The sequence below is a fragment of the Herpailurus yagouaroundi genome, unplaced genomic scaffold (genome assembly GCF_014898765.1).
Source record: "Herpailurus yagouaroundi ecotype Mexico unplaced genomic scaffold, PumYag 159, whole genome shotgun sequence".
Classification (NCBI taxonomy): domain Eukaryota; kingdom Metazoa; phylum Chordata; class Mammalia; order Carnivora; family Felidae; genus Herpailurus; species Herpailurus yagouaroundi.
Window position 1 is genome coordinate 7459785 of NW_024412400.1, and position 18023 is coordinate 7477807.

The window sequence follows — 18023 nt, forward strand, 5'->3', positions numbered from 1 at the left end:
GATATCCCTGACTCTCTCCCTTCTTCCTGTGGGAATCTGCCAATTCACTCCTATTTTTAAAATGACCCTGTTTATCTCCTTCCCTGTGATTTTTCTCCGCTGATGCAAACCACGGCGAGTGGTTTGAGATGCAGAGCACATTTATTCAGAACTTCAACTTCATTATTTTCCTAAGCCACAGCTTCTCTCTGAGCCTGGAGATTCTCCTCATTTGCTTGCTGATCTCAGTAGGCACGGCTGGGAGGGTAGAGACCAGGGGTGTGGGGGGGACCACAGCCTTCTCTCCACTCCGCCTCCCCCAACGGCTACGCTTTCCTCTTCAGCTCATGTCTTCCGGTTTCCATCTCATTTGTCACTCATCTGTTTTCCTACAACTCACATTCACAAAAGACTTTGGTTTTTATTTTTATTTATTTTTATCTTTTTTGTTTGTTTGTTTTTTTAGTAGGCTCCACGTGTAATTCAGAGCTCAAACCCGACCCTGAGATCAAGAGTCGTGTGCTCTACTGACTGAGCCAGGCAGCCACCCCAAAGGACCATGGTTTTTAGATTTCTTTTTTTAATATTATTTTATTTTATTATTAAAATTTTTTTTAATGCTTATTTATTTTTGAGAGAGAGGGGGGAGGCGCAAAGAGAGAGGGCTGACAGAGCCCCCGAAGTGGGCTCTGAGCTGAGAGCAGGCAGCCAGATGTGGGGCTCAAACTCATGAACTGTGAGATCATGACCTGAGCTGAAGTCTGATGCTTAACCACCTGAGCCACCCAGGTGCCGCAATTATTTATTTATTTCAAGTGTTTATTTTATTTTTGAGAGAGAGAGAGAGAGAGAGAGAGAAAGAAAATGAGTAGGGGAGGGGCAGAGAGAGGAGGACAGAGTATCCGAAGTGGGCTCCACCCTGACATCAGAGAGCCCAACTCAGGGCTCGAACTCACCAACCACGAGATTATGACATGAGCTGAAAATCAAGCGTTGGTCACTCAACAGACTGATCCACCCAGGCGCCCCGGGTTTTGAGATTTCTAGCAGGGCTACCAACAGCCTCCGTGCATTTTTATTGCTCTGGTTTTCACGCTATCTTCACTGCCCCTCCCCCCCGCCCCCGCCCCAGCTTTTGTTCCCAGCTGCTGAGATTCTGCCCAAGCCTGAGTCACCCAGATCCCCACCGTCAGGAGACCAAGGATGATGGGCTGGTGACCCACAGACGGTTCATTCTCACTCCATGTCCTTCCAATTCCAGTTTTCCTCATCTTCCCACATGGCGTGGTGCCCCCAGGCCTTGCAAATGTGGTCATCTGAGTTGGGATGGTTACATCATGGCCGACTCTACCTCCTTAACTTGCGTTCCCCTGCGGTTTTAATTTGCTGGTACTTGCATTGTCTCATGTCTCCAAAAGTCCTCAGTCACATACTTGAACCCAGGTTCTCATGTGATCCCCACCCTTTTCTTCTGGTGTAAGTTTCACTTCGGTGAACTCTTGGAGTCCTAATAAGAGAATCTCTGGAGTCCAAAGGACTTCGCACCAAATGTGCATGTGGGTGGGAGAGGAGAGGGAGAGAGATTCCTCCCTTTTTGTGGCTTCTTTCCTTCTGTGGCTTCATGTGCCTTGGGAGAGGTGGTTTCTTGCTCTTCCATTCCTTGTCTTCCCCTTGCTCAAAATCACATGCAGGTGGAAGGTAGAGGCCCCGTGGCAAGGGTAAACCTAGTGATGCCTCTTACCCATGCAGAACGAGGTTTGGTTGGCATGTCATTCCAATTTCCTCTCTTTTCTGACTTGTGAAATGCAAGTTGCTGTGAGATGAAAAAGCGTTCATGTACATACATCACCCAAGAAAGCTTCATATAGCTGCTTCTGAAGGCAGCTCTGCGTTCTGAACATTTTTAACCCTCTCTGGGATACGACTCCTTTAGAACAATGTTATCTAGTGACTTTCTCATACAAGGATGCATTATACCAACAAACCCGTTTAACCTAGGACATTATTTACACAAGAGAAAAATCAGGCATGTGTGTGTGTGTGTGTGTGTGTGTGTGTGTTTTCTTCCTAGATATAGAACTCATTTTGTCTTAAAATCTGAGTCCCCATTTAAAATGTTTAGGCGACTACTTGGACTTTGCTCTCCACCCCTGTTTTTTTAGGAGCCTTCCTTCTTTGGGACCTTGGAGCAGTAAGCACTTTTGTGCTTGTATCTAAGAGATCAAAAAAAAAGTGCCCTCAAGTCCAGGGACAAATGTACTCATCACAAGTGTCCTTGGCCAACAAGGCCAATATTTGTTGACCGAATACATAAGGAACATATATTGAAGAAAAATATCATTTAGAGTTTTATTGAGTATTTTAGTAAAGACTTAGAAATGAAATTTCCAACCATCAGAGCATGAGAGCCCAAGCTCACACAACTATTCCAGAGGATAACTGAGTTCACCTAAGTATAAGCTGCCGTTTCTTCCATTCATCCGGGACTGGAGCCCAGGGTTCACAAGGTGTATTGAGCATGCCCTGTGTTGACGAGTGCTTGCTTTATTGGTTGATAGTGTCGTGGTGGGAAGTGTATGGGTATGGGTCTGGGCCAAATCATTTTTCCCTCTGCCCCGAGCAATAGTCTATGGGTATTCCTATTTAGGTTTTATCCACAATTAATATTTATAAAGTAAGACTTCATTTGAATACGTTAACTTCTCAGTATAATCTGACTTAATATATATCTTGATTTTTAAAAAATTATCTCAATTTCTTGGTATTTCTTATCGTGTCATCTACATCTTGGCTGTTTTGCAAAATTTCAATACCTTCAGATAAGAGCAAATATAGTAAATTAGTATGTTTTCCAATTGTTGGTGTTGAAAGCAGTGCCTTGAAGAAAGTTTCAGGAAAATGAGCAAGGACACTGGATTCTGGAAAGGGCATTTGTGTGCAGGAAAGAAATTGAGCAGGGACATGGCTTTGTTTCTCACTAGCTGCATGACTTTGGACAAGTCGTTTAAGCCAACGTTCCCTTCTCAGGGCTGCCTTGCGGACTAAAGAAGATAAAAATTTGAGTTTAAAAGATTTAGCACACTTACATGGAAATAAGCTTTCAGAAGGAATATTATAAAGGGTGCTAGTTGACAGAGGTCAGCTTTCGCATTTTTAGTCACATAGAACTCCAGGAACCTCAGTACTGTGATTAGAGTCTAGGTGGCCTGTTGATTGGTATAAGACAATACTTGGAGGCACTTTGGACTGGGAAAAGGATGTGTTGGGTCCATACTCTGGACAGAGAACCTTGCATGCACTACCTGTAACCACCACCCCCCCCCCCCCCCGCCGGCTAAACAAACCCTGAGGTGGGACGGCCTTGAGGAACATGAGATATTTGGCAAAGCAAAACACTTTATCTTGCCAAGTGGGGTTTACAATGTTAGTGTAGGATTGTAGGATTGTGGAGCCAAAGGGCTCTGGACAAAGGAGGGGGAGTTCAGGAATTATGGGACAGAAGAAGCAGGAAGAAACTCCAAAGGAATAAGATGGATGAAGAGAAAGACTTTGGAAAGAGAATACAATAGACCTGATGGCAAAATTTAAGTATTACCAAATGGCTTGTGAGGTAGTCTTTGCTTCAGTGCCTCTTGAAATCTTCAATTTTTTTTTTTTTTTTTTGAGTAGGATTTTCTTTTCCTTTTTGGGATGCATTAACGTGTTGAGCATGAATTTTTAAAAATGTTTATTATTTTTGAGAGAGAGAGAGAGAGAGACCAAGCAAAGTGGGGGAGGGGCAGAGAGAGAGGGAGACACAGAATCCGAAGCAAGCTCCAGGCTCTGAGCTGTCAGCACTGAGTCTGACCCAGGGCTCGAACCCACGAACCATGAGATCGTGACCTGAGCTGAAGTCAGACACTTAACCGACTGAACCAGCCAGGCACCCTGGTTGAGCTCAGGTTGTGATCTCACCGTTCGTGAGTTTTAGCCCCACATCGGGCTCAGGACTGACAGCTCAGAGCCTGGAACCTGCTTCGGATTCTGTGTCCCCTCTCTCTCTGCCCGGCCCCCACTTGCACTCTGTGTGTGTGTGTCTCTCTCTCAAAAGTAAATGCACATTAAAAAAAAATTTTTTTTTAAGTAAAAAATGAGCTCTGACTGGAACCTCTTAAGTTGTGCGTCTCTCTCTCTTCCTCAGAAAGCTTCCTTTCAGATGGAAGCGACCAAAAGAAAGAGGATGTAGCTTATATGTTTGCTTTTATACATACTCTTTGACCCAATCATGTGACCAGAGGGTATGAGGTTCTAGGATTTGCTCAGCTTCAGACACCTACCCAACCGTGGTCAAGGAGCAGTACCTGTTTCTGAAAAAGGTGGGGGGAGGCCGATCGAGGCCATGCAGATACAATCCTGGGAGAATAATATAGAGTTCTAGTGTGACAGGTTTCTTTTACCCCAACAGCCTTGTGAAGATGTCATCCTACTGTCTTCTGACGGCCAATGGGAAATACGTTGTCAGTCTGCCTGTCCTTCCATTGTAAGTAAACCGTATTTTCCCTTTGATTAAGATTTTTCTCTTTGTCTTTCATTTTCTGAAGTTTCACTCTGATGTCATTAAATACGGATTTATTTTTATTTATTTTGCTCAGGACTCAAGTTTCTTCAATTTGAAGATACATATCTTTCTTCAGGGATGCATGAAAAAAAAAGAGAGATTGTTGTATAACCATCATAATGGCAAAAATTAAAAATTATCAAGTGTTGGCAAAGATTTGGGGAAAATTCTGATAAGCCATTGATGAAAATTTATAAACTATCGTGGTACTTCTGGGGTGCAATCTGGGGATGCTAGCAAAACAGGATATTGTATAACTTATGATCAAGCAATTATTTTAAAAAAGCAATTATAATTTTAGGTACTGATCCTGGAGAAAACTTGCATTTATAGGAAAAGGAGGCACACATACAGCTGTTCTGCAAAGCCTTGTTTGCCATTGGCAAAAAAAAAAGAGAGAAAGGGAAAGAAATTAATAAAAATGTCCACTAATAGGAGAATGAGTAAATCAATGATGGTATGTTCATAAATAAAATTTTGAACAGCAGTTAAGACAAAGTGAAACATATATACCTACACCAGATAAACAAATTTGGAAGACAAATGAGGAATAGAAAAAGCAAATAGTAGATGATAAGTGCAATCTGATGCCCTCTGTGTACTTTTTAACCACCCACAGTACTATATTTCCACAGTAAGCAGAAACCATGAGCTCTCAAACGCTCTCTATAATGGAATCAACTTTTAAAAAATGACCACAAAATGAAAACCTATCCAAGAAATATCCAAGAAATATCTATCCCCCTGGAAGTCAAAAGGAAGATCTGAAATGATTCCTGGTTTGAAGAAATAACAAAAATTAAGTAAACAGAAATTAAAACCTGTATAGAAACGGTCAACATTATTAGCCAGACACAAATGTGTTTGGAGGGATAAGTGGGAGACTAGTGATCAGCCTCGGGTCTCTCCAAGGTCACAGGTCTTAGAAAACAGAACCTTTTCCCTGAGTCCATTTTGGACCTGGCTGGTGCTGTGGCTTCAGCAGGTGTCTGACATAGGGACAAAGGCGTAGAGTTAGAGTATATCCTCCTTCCCAACCTTCCTATAGTAATAGGTAGGAAAGCATAGTAGAAGATAATGGAATGTTGTAGAATGTGGAGGGATGTAAAATGGGCAGTATTAGGAGAGGGAAGCTCAGAGTACAGGAGAGTGAGGGCATCCGAAACAGTCTTGTGCTGGGGTCTGGGTGGCCAAGCACAGGCAAATGTCTGTAGCTCCAACAAGGCCGTGGCTCTGTGTCCTTGAGCGAGCACAGCCCGACCCAGCCAAGTTTCAAAGGCAAGTGGGAATATGGGGGTAATGCCAGAGGAAGTCTGCTCAAGGTGTGGGGCTGGGGGGTGAGGGAAACCAGAGATTAGGGAGGAAGAATGCTGGACTCCAATGAGATACAGCTCAGAAGCCCATACCTCCACAAAGAAGGATCAGGCCACATGCTGTCCCAAGGCAGCTGGAAGGTGAGGCCAGAGGAGGCCACTTCTCTGGGCAAGTGGCAATAACAAGGCAGGGGAATTGAACTACACAGAGCCTTCAGGTACAAATGTTTCTCCTGCCTAAACTCAGGTGCTAAACGAACAACAAAATGAGAACCTCTACTATGAACACTTTTCAATGATAGATATGCGAGGCCATTACATTCCTGGGAATGACACCAAGGGGTGCCATGACAGACAAATTAGTGGGCCAGTCCCACTCAGATCCAATAAGGAAACTTAATATTCCTTCGGCCCATTTTAGATTTTGGCAAAGCCAGACCTCGTACTCAGAGCTTGCTTGGCTCTATCCTCCATATCATCCAGAAGATACAGTTATTACAGAAAGCAAAATTGGGGTGCCTGGGTGGCTCAGTCAGTTAAGCGTCCGATGTCGGCTCAGGTCGTGATCTCACGGTTTTTGAGTTCGAGCCCCGTATTGGGCTCTCTGCTGTCAGTGTGGAGCCTGCTTCGGATCCTCTGGTCCCCTCTCTCCCTGCCCCTCCCCTGCTGGTTCTCTCACTTTCTCTCAAAATAAATAAAAAAAATAAATAAAATTTTAAAAAAAAGGAATGCAAAATTGAGAAGCCAATACATTGGTCTGTATTAATTCATGTAAACTTTGGATATTAGCACAGAAATGTTTATAACTAGAAATTACCGAATTCTCTGTGTTTGTCTGTTGTGGAAATAAAACCTCCTGGGGATGGATGAAAAATATCTGGAAATTACTTGAAACCGGTGGATAACTAAATGGATGTTACAACTAAAATGTGCTATAATCCAACTGTATTTTTTTGTCTTCTAAGGGTTGGCTTTGGCAAGCACCATGCAGTGAATATGCAAAAAAAAATTACATAAAGCCCCAAAAGCTGTTCTATGTAAACTTCCTGAGTGAGGGATTTTTGACCATAATCTTTGGTATATTAACTCTGATAATTCTGTATGTTAATTGATTTCATGTTCTGACGTTTTGACTGGTTTGGGGAAAACTGAATTGTCCCAAAGTTGAACCCAGAGTTGTGCTGGTAAATGTTTAACAGCTGGCTCTTTGGGTGGAAAGCCCTGATTTGCAGCGTTTGCCAATTTCCGTGGCAGAAATATGTCCACCATGGCTGATTGCAAGCCATGCGCGTGATGTCACTGAATGCAGAACGGGAGCCATGTATACCGCCGACCCTTGTAAGTTGGCGTAGGCCACTGTATGTACCCAAGGGCGTGTGTGAAACTGCAGTTTTTTACTAAAACTTCTGCCCCATAGATAGACAAAGGCACTAGTGAAAGAAAAAATATATAAAGGGAAAATAAAATAAATTCAAGTTGGGAGCTCAAATGGTGATTATTGACAGTGGATTTCTTTTTAAGAAGCGGTATTTGTGTATCTTCCGCATTTTATTATCTTTTATTATGCGAACGAGGTATCGATGTATCACACTGAGTGTTCGGAACTCTGCTTCATTGGTGTTCTCCTAGACAAAGGCTAGGGCTTCTTCCCTTCCAGATGTTGGTGTGAAGTCAATATGACCCAAGAAGCAATGGCACTTGCGTACCGTGAAGCCAGTTTCGGCGCGGCTGAGCTGAGGTTCAAGACAGAAGAAAAAATATGGAGCCTTCTGAACTTGGGGGAGACAACGCAATTTAGACCCATGGTTTGGTATGAGAATGTGGTGGGTTTTGAAAAAATTAATATTGATGAGGGGCGCCTGGGTGGTTCAATCGGTTGAGTGTCTGACTTCGGCTCAAGTCGATCTCGCGGTTCGTGAGTTCAAGCCCCACATTGGGCTGTGTCTTGACAGCTCGGAGCCTGGAGCCTGCTTCGGATTTTGTGTCTCCCTCTCTCTCTCTGTCCCTCCCCCACTGGCTCGCTCTCTCTCTCTTTCTCAAAAATAAGTAAACATTAAAAAATTAAAAAAAATTAAATTACGTTGATAGTAATACAAACAAGGAAAATTAGTTGTTGAACAAATGAAATGGATTAATAAACTCTTCTGTAAGGGCAGGGCAAGAAGAACTTATTAAAATAGAGGTGAACTGGAAATCTCAATAAGAATGACAAGCATTCTTTAAGGGAGGCTTTATCTGTTCTGTCCCTACAGTGATTCACGCTGTTGGACATTTTTGCTATCATCCTGCCAAATTCCAGTCAGGATGTGGAAGAAGCTTATTTGTAAAGCTAGAGCCTGTGGCTTCTAAAGCTATTCTCCAGTGAAAAAAACAAATGCCCTTGGAGGATAGTTGATTTCATATTTCTGGGCAGGGAAAAAAATCAGGATTAGTTTGCGGCTCCTGGATGTTGAAAGAAAACAAGGTTGCCTTAGGGTATCAGAGAACCGTAGTCCATAATGATGTAAAATACATAAATAAATAAAAAAGATAAAACAGAACTGGCTGAGAAACATTCCTGGTCTCTGAAATTGTTTACTTAAAAAGCTGTGTGCTGATGACTACAAATTATGTGAGGCCTACGCTTAAGGTTTTAAAACCAACAGTTAGAAAATGCCAGATGCTGGTTTTCTCTATGAAGAGATGGGCCGGTAGCAGGAGGGTGTCAGAAGGGGTATCGCAGGACATTATCAGTGTGCCAAAGATCTCCGTGAGATGCGGTTGGCTTGATTAGCCAAGGATGCCAGCAGATTGGAGAGAACCAGGATTTCTGGATATTCCAGCAATGACCTGTAAGAGTTCTTTGCCTCATCGTTCCAGTAGTAAATCACGATTTTCCCTAAGTGTTGCCAGCAGCGATTGCACGGTGGATAGAGGCATCCCCTGGAATTCACACGAAGTTTTATCAACCAGCCAGCACATGTGCACTATTGCAAATTATGTCATGTTGTGCTGGCCATTTATCCAACAAGGATTCACTGTGCACAGGCAGGGGCTCTACATCCTATCTCTGTATCACTTTTATTACCGTGTGGCTATGTGCCTTGGATAGCAAATCGGAGCCAACTTCACTACCTGACTAAGCCTCACCCGAAGGGGAGAAAATCCTACAGGTGTCACAAAACGTTAAATGGACACTGATGAACAAAAAATTTTGAGTGGGCAATACCAAACAAAAAAAAAGCATGGTGGTAAAAAAGTATCAAAGGTATTTAAAAAGGAAAACGATAAATTAAAGGGAAAATATGCCATAAAAATGTAAATTTTAACCGAGATTTTCTTTCTAAGGAGATTTTAAAATTAAAGAAGGAAAAGAGATCCTTTTGTAGTTCGTAAGTGTGACGATTGGATGTTCACGCTGTTGTGTGACATGTGCCTCCCTTAAACCTTGTTACGATGTCGGCACATTACCCGTCTGATGTGGAAAAAAAATAAAGAAGGAAAAGAAATAAGTGAAGGAACAGAAAGTAGAATGATAAGGAGAAAGTTTGGTCATAAATATATGAGGGAAAAGACGCTTGCATTAAAAACAACCAAAAGTACCAAAACCAAGTGGAAAATGGGTCAACACCATGCGGGTTGATGTGTCTGTAAGTAAGAATTAAAGGTATGATGAAACCAGTGAAGAAAAGGTCATTTAACACCAGTTGGTGCCTCTGATAACATCCCACTCTTAGCAAAATTTGTATCTGAGACACATACTGTGGTTTATTCTGCAAAATTGGAAGAGGACCAACTAACAACAGATTTATCATCAAGAAAGGATGGCACAGTTGCCCGGAATATGCAAGTAGGGGGTCAAACCACTTTTCCCAAAGGAGGTGGTAATGGAGGTGTGCTTTGGGCAAGAAGTCAGCGCGCTGTTCGACAGTCTGATGGATGTGTGATGGAGGCACCCGGTGAAGACACAGTGGGATTAAGGGAGGAACAAAAGAAAGAGGGTGTTGGCTTTGTAGAACACATAGATCCAAGGAGGGGGGGCTTCAAGCCTGTGGGCACCACCCATGGTCAGTGTCAATGACTTGGGATTGGCAGGTCCTCTTTGTTTAGACTTCTCCGCAATGGGGGTCACCATGAGGCTTACAAGTCAGATGGGATTCATAGTAATGGAGAAAGTCTACTGCTCTAAATAAACTGTCCTTGTTCCCACCATCTCTGAGGGACAAGTGGGACTCCTGGAGAGAGGGTAAAAAGGGAGGCTGTCAGCATATAAACATCCCTCCTTTACTGACTCTTTTTTTTTTTAAATTTCTTTTTTTTTTTCAACGTTTATTTATTTTTGGGACAGAGAGAGACAGAGCATGAACGAGGGAGGGGCAGAGAGAGAGGGAGACACAGAATCGGAAACAGGCTCCAGGCTCTGAGCCATCAGCCCAGAGCCCGACGCGGGGCTCGAACTCCCGGACCGCGAGATCGTGACCTGGCTGAAGTCGGACGCTTTAACCGACTGCGCCACCCAGGCGCCCCATACTGACTCTTTAAATAACTGAACAGAACATGTAGCAATTTGAGGGATATTGTTCTGGACCCCACTGGACACCTACTGCATGGATGTACGTGAAAAAAAAATCCAGAAGGTTCTTTCTCTAGGCCTTCTATAAGCAGGAGAAACAGGGACATTTGCAGGCGGTGAACAGCAACTCGAAGAGAAGAAAAGGCTGACTTATTGGTGATTGTTGAGCAAGGCTGGGTTGTCAGCCCCATTATGTACACTCAGAAAAACTTAGGGCTATTTTGAAGAGTTCAAATTCTTTGCTTCACAGATTGGGGACTTGAAGTTGTTTTTGGAACAGATATGTAAATGCTGTCTCCTTTCTGTAGTCATAGGCTGGTGAATCGATAACCCGAATAATGTTCTACTTACAAATGCACTCATTCCTACCCTCACTCTCCCACTTCCCTTCTTTGCTTCTCTATTCATACTGGATGGGTTTATATTATGTAGTTTTTTGATGATGCCCCACTGCTTCCTGGTTCTTGCCATCACTATCTGACCTTTCTGTGGCCCAGCTGTGGCTTTCCCTCTAGGTCCTGGGCCATGGCTTCTACTTGGCGCTGAGGATCTGGGCCATCTGCTTGGCTTTGCTCCTCTGACTAAATTCTAATACCCATGGGCCTCCATGCCCCCATCCCAAGACACAAGTGGACCAGATTACTCATCTCTCTCATCGTGGGTCAATCTTTCTCTGTTCTCTTATATTGCAGAAAGAATTTTGCTTGAATTAATTCTTCACTAATATTAGTGTAACACAGAATGGATCCTACAGTTTCTTACAAGAGCGGGTGAAGTTTTGGAATAAGAAATGTTCCCATGCATAGGCGTCATCTGAGTCTGTAAGAGAGCTCATGTTCTAAAACAATTCCTTAGAACCACAGACCTGTAGAAGGAGTATAGACATCAGTCTATAGTCCAACGAGCCTAATTTAACAGGGGAAAGAAAAAAAACGAGTTCCCGAGAGGGTAGATGAATTGCCATGAGTCTCTCCGAAAAGCTTCACTGGCAGCCACATTTCCTGGCCCACTGTTCGAGACACTTTCTATCATTAAGAATGCTTTAGGGGGCGTCTGGGTGGCTCAGTCGGTTAAGCGTGCGACTTCGGCTCAGGTCACGATCTCACAGTTTGTGAGTTCGAGCCCTGCCTCGGGCTCTGTGCTGACAGCTCAGAGCCTGGAGCCTGCTTCAGATTCTGTGTCTCCCTCTCTCTCTCTGCCCCTCCCCGACTTGTGCTCTCTGTCTCTCAAAAATAAATGTAAAAAAAAAAATGAAAAAAAAAGAATGCTTTAGTAAGGTACATCATTCTGGAGATCGTGAGGACAACTTTGAGTAGGGAGGGAGGCAGAAAAAACATCTAGGAGGCTGTTGTGAAGGTCCAGGAAAGAGATGATGAGGGAATGGAGGCTAATGTTGAAGGAGTAGACAGTCATTCATTCATTGGACTCGAACTTCCTCACCCGCAAATGACACAAAGATCCATCTACCCCATCTGTACCATTCCCAGGGATCAACCATTCCAAGCCGAGGTCATATTGTATATACGGAGCCATGAAAGGGATCTCCAGGTGGTTCAGCATGGGTAGCATGTAGGATGCATGTAGGAGCAAAGGGGGAGATAATCCACTCTGTGGAATTAAGAGTTTCCTCGCAAAGTCTGCAACAGATGTTCATTGTACCCAAGGGCTCAGCCCTTGGGAAGTTTCCAGAGGAGGATCTGGCACAGAGGGGAACTACTGAAAGCTCCACCTAAAGAGAATGCAAACACAACGACCACAGCTTCCGTCTGAGAACCGGGAGCCATAGCACAGTGGGCAGAGGAGGCGATGATGGAGGCCATGGGGGGACACCTGGAGCAGGGAGGAAGTGGGTGTCCCAGACCATGGCCAAGAGCAGTCCTGAGAACAGGGGGAATAGTGCTGAGGAAACAGGAGGGTCTGAGGCTGCCCCACTGGATGGAGCACACACTCGTTCACAGAGTCTTAAATGTATTTATACGTCAGAGCCAACTCAGCACACACTGGACACTGTTAAGTGTTTACTCACAATGAGTAATGCTTCCGAATGTGGTTTTCAGAACAAACCGGTCGTTCCCATGCCCGGCCGAGCCACTTACCCATCAGCACAGACCATATAGCCACCATTTCTCCCCTTTCACTGACATGTGTTAAGGATTTACTGAGCTACGCCCTATCAGGTATTTCATAAGCTGATAGGCTACCTTACTTAGTCATACTTCAAGCTCTTTAAACATCATATTTTAGATGAGAAGAAAAGAAGGTCCAGAGACCCGCCCAGACGTCACATAGCTGACATTTAGAGGATCCGAGATTCTGACACATGGGCAAGCCCTCTTTTCCCGGTAAACCTCAGAGAGCTGATGCTGCCTGGTGTCCGCCTCCGAGGCTGCCAGGCCTTGGGGTTCCTTCCCTCAGGGACGGGTGATTCCCTCTGTTGCTGTCCCCTCCCCTGTGGAAGTGGCTGACCTGCTCCTACATGCTGCTCCTACATGGTCTGCTCTTTGGAGCAAGACCAAAGATCAGAGGCCCCAGCTTCACATGGGAATTTGTACTGGCCAAAACCCTGCTTCTCACACCTTCCGGCCTTGCTCCTGATTTGGGCCACAGCCTATTCTCCCCAGGTATGCTCCATCATCTGTCTCGTTCATCTTAATTTAAAAACAAAAAAAAGTCATCATTTATTGATGGCTTACTATGGGCCAGATACCGAACTTTAGCTGTATTTAATTTTCACACAGCCCTTTGAGACACATAGCTTTGTTATCCAAGTTTTATAGAAGAAGAAATAAATCAGCCCAGAGACATTAATAAGTCACTCAAGTTTCCGTAATTAGTCAGGAGTGAAGCTGGGATTTGAACCCAGCAGACCCAACCCTGGCTTTCTTGACTTCCGTATTGACCTGAGGTTCTTGATTTTGCCACCTTGCCTAACTCCAGACACTGACCACAGCTCTTGCAACCCAGAGGAGGCTGGGGAAGGCAAGTTAGACGTGTGCCCAAGAAGAAAACCTGATTTTGATGAACAATAAACTGTCCCTGCCACGTTCCCCTTCTGATGAGTAACAGTCTGCATCTTCGTGCTTTAACTTTCTTCTTCAGTTTGCTTTTCTGAGTTTTCCAGGGCTCAACTGTTATGTATTTATAGTTTTCTACTTCATCGAGTGGGTTTGTTCTTTTAGGTCTGTGGAAGGTGGCAGGAAAGAAATTAAGTACGTGAGTGACGGTACAAAGAATGTACGATGAAGTATAAGAGGATGCCTGATTCTTCATCCATCTGTGGAAGGGAACATGGGGAGATAGTAGGTTGTTGGGTTTTGAAGAAAGGGCTGCATTTGGGTAACGTGCCAGATCGTACAGGACTTAGGATGCACCCTGGACGTTGCTCACTTCTTTATTGATATTTCTATAATTGTAATCTGGGTAACCGGATACCCTTCATGAGACCAGGCACATTATAGATGTAGATGACTGAGGAAGGGAACATCCATGCTTATCTGGAATTGTAGTTAACGGATTTTTTTCATGAAGACAGAGCCAATAAAAATCACTGTATTTATAAACATTCCATATAAAAAAAGGCAGGGTCTTTCTCGTTTCCCTTGAAATGTCATTCTTCATTCTACCTTCAGTCTTGAATAAAGATTTCTTGACTTGGGGGCACCTGGGTGGCTCAGTTGGTTGAACATCTGCCTTTGGCTCAGGTCATGATCTTGCGGTTTGGGAGTTTGAGCCCCTGGACTGATTGTGATTCTCTCTCTTTTTCTCTCTCTGTCCCTACTCCACTTGCCTGTGCACACCCTCTCTCTCTCAAGGAAAAATAAACTTCAAAAATTAAAAAAAAAAAACAAAAAAACGAGATTTCTTGACTTGAATTTCATTAGTAAAACTTGTCAGGTTAATTAATGGAAATTCATGTATCGGACTAATGTGTAATATTGAAAAAAGAATTAAAGCTTTGTTTGTTGTTACTGAGTAATCTCCAACACCTGAATGAAGAAAGTGAGGTCCAGGGACGTTAAAGCAAGTCCTGGTTGATATTCCTAGCAATGCCTGCTCAATTTCAGATGGAGGGTAATGGGAAGACTTTGCTCCCTTCCCAAAGAGAGAGCCAACCCTTTTGTGTTTATTTTGTTTTGTTTTGAGAGAAAGCCAAGTCTTCTATGAGAGCCACATAATTGGGTTTCTACTCAGGAACTTCTGAGAAAGAAAAAAAAAATCAAAATAAATCTCCTTAAAGAAAAATATAGCTGCAGTTCCAATATGAACTTGTTTGTGTGAGAGGGTGATCTTCTCTTGTGTATTATGAGAACGAAGGATGAGGGGGGAACGTGTTAAATATCACCTAAGCAAATAAAAGAGACAAGTAAGATCTAAATTTCAAGAAATTGGGGCTGCGAAGGCAACCGAAATAAGCACAGAGGCTGCTGGAGAGAAGTGAGTAGAGGGGCGCCTGGGTGGCTCCGTTGGATGAGCGTCCGACTCCGGCTCTGTCATGATGGGTCATGATCGGTCATTATCGGTCATGAATGGTCATGATCTCACCGTTGGTGAGTTTGAGCAGCATCAGGCTGCTTGGGATTCTCTCTCTCCCTCTCTCTCTGTCTCCCCTCCCCCCTCAAAATAAATAAATAAACTTAAAAAAAAGAGAGAGAGAGAAGTGAGTAGAAAGGTGGCCCTCTGGTAGCGGATGTCAACAATGCACTTCCTGTAGATCTGGGCCCTGAATGCAGAGGGCAGGGAGAGAAGAGAAAGCAAGAGGCAGGCCAGCCACTCCAGGTTGGTAGGTGGCTGCTTTAATACGGAAGGAAACTTAACGAATGAGGCTTGTCTTGGTAGGCAGCAAGACGAACGGATTTTTTTGCGCCCGCTTGCCAAACCTTAAAAGTTTACACAGAGAGAGGCCTTAGTTGGGTTTGGTCACACATACCCTGCAGGTGTCCTCAATACCACCTCGCTATTTCTTGGCGCACCGTCTGGGAGTGGGAAATGCACAGAGAAGCGCATTCCGAGGACGGGGGTGGGGGGTGAGGAACTCTGAGTGCCCAGGTCCAGCTCACGGGTCAGCCCGCAGTTCTAATCTCTCCGTGACCTTCCCCAACACACACTCGTTTTCCTTTTAATCAGTGAATTCCATCAGCGAACGTTTGTAAGTTCCAGCCGGAGTCAAAAGGGCCTCAGGCATCCCCGAGAAGGGAGGGGCAAGGTCAGACCACTGTCACCTCATCTTTCCCACAAACCTTCTGCGGAAGAAATACACACCAACAATTAACAACTGCAAACTGCAAAACTCAAGAAGGTTTAGTAATAAAATAGAGCAAAGGCCCGGGATACTTCTTATATTACTAAATGTGAATAGGTTCAAATCACCTATTAAAAAATATTTTCAGATTAAACCACAAAGCAAACTATACCAGCAAAACATCGAAAATAGAGCGATTCAGAAAAACTAAAAATAAAAGGAAGGGCAAAGTTACACTGAAACAGGTCCCCACCTCGACTGAGAAAAGACCAGCACTGTCACGATCTCAATATCAAACAAGAATATTAGTTCATGCCAAAGAGTATTAAGTGAGACTAGTGCTTTTTATATAACAGTAGTGTGGGCTTGATTCAAAAGTAATGAATATCTACTCACAAAACAATATAACGTTAACATTTGTTACACTGAAACTACAGGATATGAAAGCAAATAATGATCAAAGCATAGTAGATGGCTTTGACTTCTCTCATCCATAACAGAACAAGTAGGCAGAAGAAATAAGCCAGAGTATAGAAATCTTAGTAACACAATTAGTGAGATAGATGTCGTTGTCACGTATGGATGTAATTGACAGATATTATTCCTGAAAATATAGGTGACTATGGAAGATCAAGAAAATTGACCATTTCCTAAACACATACAAGGGGTCAACAGGTACATGAAACGATGCTCACCATCACTAATCATCAGGGAAATGCAAATCAAAACCGCAGTGAGATATTATCTCACACCTATTAGATGTCTATTCTCAAAAAGATAAGAGATAGCAAATAACGGTGAGGTTGCAAAAAAAAGGGAAAACTTGTGCACTGTTGGTGGGAATGTGAACTGGTACAGCCACTCCGGAAAACAGTATGGAGCTTCCTCAAGGAATTAAACATAGAATTACCATATGATCTGGCATTCCCACTTCTGAATATATATACAAAGGAAACAAAATCGCCATCTCAAAGAGATGTGTACTCCCCTGTTTGTTGCAGCATTCTTCACAGTAGCCAAGATATGGAAACAACTTAAGTGTCTGTCCATGGATGGATGTATATAAAAATGTCACACACACACACACGAATATTATTCAACCATAAAAAGAAGGAAATCCCTCCATTTGTGACAAGATGGATGAACCTGGAGGCCATGATGCTAAGAGAAATAAACCACACAGAGAAAGACAAATAAATACTTTGTGGGATCACCTATATGTGGAAAAAAAAAATCGAGCTCATAGAAACGGAGTGGGATGGTGGTTGCCAGGGCCTGGAGGGTGGGGAAGCTGGGGAGATGTTAGCCAATACAAACTTCCAGTTACAAGACGAATAAATTTGGGGGATCTAATGTACTACATGATGACTATAATTAATAATACTGTTTTGTAGACTTGATATTTGCTAAGATAATAGATCTCAAACAGTCTCATAAAAAAAAAGAGGGGATAATTAACTCTGTGAGGTAACAGATATTAATTAGCTTGATTGTGGAAGTCATTTCACAATGTATACATATACCAATTATCACACTGTATGCTTTAAAGATAATTTGCATTTTATTTGCCAAGTATACCTCACTAAAGCTGGAAAACAATCCATAAGTTTCACAACGCAAAAGAAACAAAAAAAAAAAAGCAAAAGAAAAAAAGAAAAAGATTAATAATGATGAAACCCAGAAAGACCTTTTCCTTCTCCAATTTATTTATTTATTTATTTATCAAAAATTTTTAATGCTTATTTAATTTTGAGAAAGAGAGAGAGATTGAGAGAGAGAGCGAGCAGGGAGGAACAGAGGGAGAGGGAGACACAGAATCCAAAGCAGGCTCCAGGCTCTGAGCTGTCCGCACAGAGCTGGACATGGGGCTTGAACCCACAAACTGTGAGATCATGACCTGAGCTGAAGTCTGACACTTAACCAACTAGCCACCCAGGCACTCCTCCAATTTAAAAATACCACCACAGCCTACTAAAAGTAAAATTAAGAATTTAAAGCCTGGGTGGCTCAGTTGGTTGAGCATTGGACTCTTGGTTTCAGCTCAGGTCATGATCCCAGGGTCGTGGAATTGAGTCCTGTGTAGGTTCCACACTGGGAATGGAGGCTGCTCAAGATTCTCTCTCTTTCTCTGCCTCTCCTGCCACCCCCTGCTCTCTCTCTCTCAAATAAAATTTAAAAATTAAAAAAGGAGAGTGCTTGGCTGACTCAGTTGGTGAAGCAGGTGACTCTTGATTTAGGGATTATGGGTTGGATCCCCACATTGGGGGTAGAGCCTACTAAAAAAAATTTTTTTTTCAACGTTTATTTATTTTTGGGACAGAGAGAGACAGAGCATGACTCTCT

General features: G+C 43.2%; 1 protein-coding gene and 1 non-coding gene across 4 annotated transcripts in view; both read left to right on the forward strand.

Moving 5' to 3' along the window:
* The window catches only part of MOBP (myelin associated oligodendrocyte basic protein), a 49172-nt gene extending 43910 nt beyond the window's left edge, over positions 1-5262 (forward strand). For all 3 annotated transcript variants that reach the window (XM_040479862.1, XM_040479859.1, XM_040479860.1), the window contains 2 exons: positions 4424-4498; positions 4611-5262. The gene's annotated coding sequence lies outside the window, so the exon portion shown is untranslated. The remainder of the gene's footprint in view (positions 1-4423; positions 4499-4610) is intronic.
* A 3983-nt stretch (positions 5263-9245) lies between these two features.
* LOC121034274 (small nucleolar RNA U13) lies at positions 9246-9349 on the forward strand. The gene has a single exon (XR_005792354.1). It is a non-coding gene; the product is annotated as a small nucleolar RNA U13 (small nucleolar RNA).
* The last annotated feature ends 8674 nt before the right edge of the window (positions 9350-18023 follow it).